Source organism: Zingiber officinale, chromosome 8B, assembly GCF_018446385.1.
Source record: "Zingiber officinale cultivar Zhangliang chromosome 8B, Zo_v1.1, whole genome shotgun sequence".
In the NCBI taxonomy this organism is placed as follows: domain Eukaryota; kingdom Viridiplantae; phylum Streptophyta; class Magnoliopsida; order Zingiberales; family Zingiberaceae; genus Zingiber; species Zingiber officinale.
Window position 1 is genome coordinate 82,118,751 of NC_056001.1, and position 2,874 is coordinate 82,121,624.

At 38.1% G+C, this 2,874-nt stretch overlaps 1 non-coding gene across 1 annotated transcript; it reads left to right on the plus strand.

Moving 5' to 3' along the window:
* Nucleotides 1-983: 983 nt before the first annotated feature.
* LOC122018303 lies at nt 984-1,089 on the plus strand. Its single transcript, XR_006121721.1, has one exon. It is a non-coding gene; the product is annotated as a small nucleolar RNA R71 (small nucleolar RNA).
* Nucleotides 1,090-2,874: the final 1,785 nt, after the last annotated feature.

Genomic DNA, 2,874 nt, shown 5'->3' on the forward strand with positions numbered 1-2,874 from the left:
AAGGGACAGCTTTGCTCTGATGGTTCAGTGGAGGAGTCTCTTCAACCTCAATGGTACTCCCCTCATTAGCTTGAATCTGATTTGGTATAAGAGGAGAGAGCTCTTCTTCTTTTTGTATCCCTTTTGGAGCAGTCACTTGGGAGTCTCCCAAGGTCCGTCCGCTCCTAAGCTCAATTCTATTGCAATGCTCCATAGGATTCACATCAGGTTTTCCTGGAAGTTGTCCTGGTGCTCTGGATGATGAGGAAGCTAGTTGGGCAATTTGACTATCCTGGATCTTTTGATGCTTTTCAGAATTATCCATTCTCTGAATGAGCTTTGCTAAATCTTGCTTCATTTCATTCTGACTTGAGATAATTTCTTCAAGCATCTTTTCCATATTTGACTTTGGTAAGCCTTGAGAGGATAGATGTTGAAAATTTTGTTGCCCAGCTTGAAAATTTGGTCTTGCCCCCATAGATGGTCCTTGATCTTGATTATTTCTGTAAGAAAAATTAGGATGGCTCTTCCATCCAGGATTATAAGTATTTGAGTATGTGTTGTTCTGCCTTTGATTGTAACTCATGATTGCATCACATTGTTCCAGTTGATTGATTTGTGCAGTGATAGCTCCCAATGGACATGAGTCATTTGAGTGCTCTGAACTCCCACATACTTCACAAGATGTACTAATAGCATTGACCATATTAGCACTAGTCCCCATATTCTCAAATTTCTTTGTAAGAGCATCCAATTTTGCAGACAAAAGAGTGACTGCATCTGCATCAAACTTCCCTGATGCTTTAATTGTTGGGTTTACAGAAGAATACCCACCACTTCTTTCATTTGCCCATTGATGATGATTTCGTGCTACACTGTCAATAATTTCTTTAGCTTCATCTAAACTTTTATTCATAAGTGCCCCTCCAGCAGCTGAATCAAGGGACACTTTGGTATGATAGTTGATACCATTATAAAAAGTGTGCAACACTAACCATCTTTCCAACCCATGATGTGGGCATTGTCTGAGCATACTATTATATCTATCCCATGCTTCAAAAAGAGATTCTGAGTCAGTTTGCTTGAAGCTTGCAATTAAATTCCTCATATGAGCTATTTTGCTTGGTGGATAGAATTTATCAAGAAACTGTTGCTCACACTGCTCCCAAGTGGTGATGCTATTAGGAGCCAAAGAATTCAGCCATTGCTTTGCCCTATCTCTTAAAGAAAACCCAAATAATAATAATCTAACTGCTTCTGAAGGAACTCCATTCATTTTCATTGTACCACATATTTCATAAAAACCTCTAAGTGTTGATTGGGGTCTTCATGAGGTCCTCCACCAAATTGGTTCTGCTGCACCATAGATATAATTGCGGGTTTGATCTCAAAGTTATTAGCTTCCACTGAAGGTCTTGAAATACTAGATCGAAAACCTTTTGCATAAGGTGCTGCATAATCCTTGAGTGGTCTATTTGCCATGTTCAAATGTTCCTGTTCTTCAATTTTCCTTTGCAGAATTCTTCTTTTATGGAAAGTCCTGTCAATCTCAGGGTCAAAAGGAAAGAATTCCCCTGCAAAGTTAGATCTTCGCATACACAAGAACAAGATAGCAAATGGCAATTCAACAGAAAAAGAAAAAATAAAAGAATAAAAAATGCAGAATTGAACTTGTACAAAAAGAATTTACAAGAAGTAAAAGTTATACAAGAAAAAGTAAAAACAGAAATCTAATGATTAGTTACAACTATGCAATATGAAAGGAAAACAAATGTTATGTTTAGTCTAACTCAATTGATAATTCCTAATGTTATAGCGCAGTCCCCGGCAACGACACCAAAAAAACTTGTTGCACTCCGCAAGTGTACGGAAATGTCGCAAGTAATATAAAAGATTATCGTATCCACAGGGACTGGAATAAGCACTAGAAATGTCTCAATGCGAATTAGCTAAACAACTATCCAATTGTTTCAAATGCAAAGTGAAGGTAAACAAATCTAATATTAAAGATCAACAAACAAGAGTTTAGTGTTTTGGGTTATCATAAAGGGAGATTCTAGGAGTTTCGGTTTCTTTGTAAGATTTCTCGAATGTAAATGGTTCACCAATTCTTATCCCTCAATTGCCAAACACTTGTAGAAAGTTGTCGGTTCTCTCTTTCAATAGATAACCGGCTAAGGACTGAGAAATGTATCTAAATATGATCAATTAGACGTGAACCTACGTTGTCCTTACACAGAAGCGCACCTATTACTATGCCTTCCTCGGATATCAACATAGAAGCCCACAACTTATTAATCTATCAGGATACAAGAAACTAAGCACAAGATCCATCCTACTCTCTTAAATGTTCCTATTTCCTCTTCAAGATTATCTCTCAAACGCCCTTACACGGGCTTGCACCTGTCACGTGGATCCCTCGGATGATCGAGTGAGAGTTTATCTTTACAAAGTCCACAAGAAATCCAAACAATCAATCAAGAATGAGAATTAAGCACAAATCACCATTAATCATTCAAGATCTAATTGATACAAGCAAGACAATGTCATTGAAACAAGAAAATGGCAAATCCATAAGAGATTACATCAATCCATCATACAAATACTCCCTTAATCCTAGAATACAAGATCTACTCCATGAATCGAGGAAGAATACCCGAAGAAATAAAGATTACAAGCATTTCTTAAATCCCCAATCCAAGAAACCAAGAAAAGGGGGAAAGAGAAAACTTATCTATGAAGAAGCCTCGTCTTCGGATCCAATCCTCGCTCCGGAGTCGAAATCGTCAAGAACTCCCCTCGAATCGCCCAGAAATCCTCCCAAGAATGGGAGGATACCACCAAATCTTGCCTTCTCCCAAAGGGGAAGAGATCCCCTTTCAATTCATGAAGGAG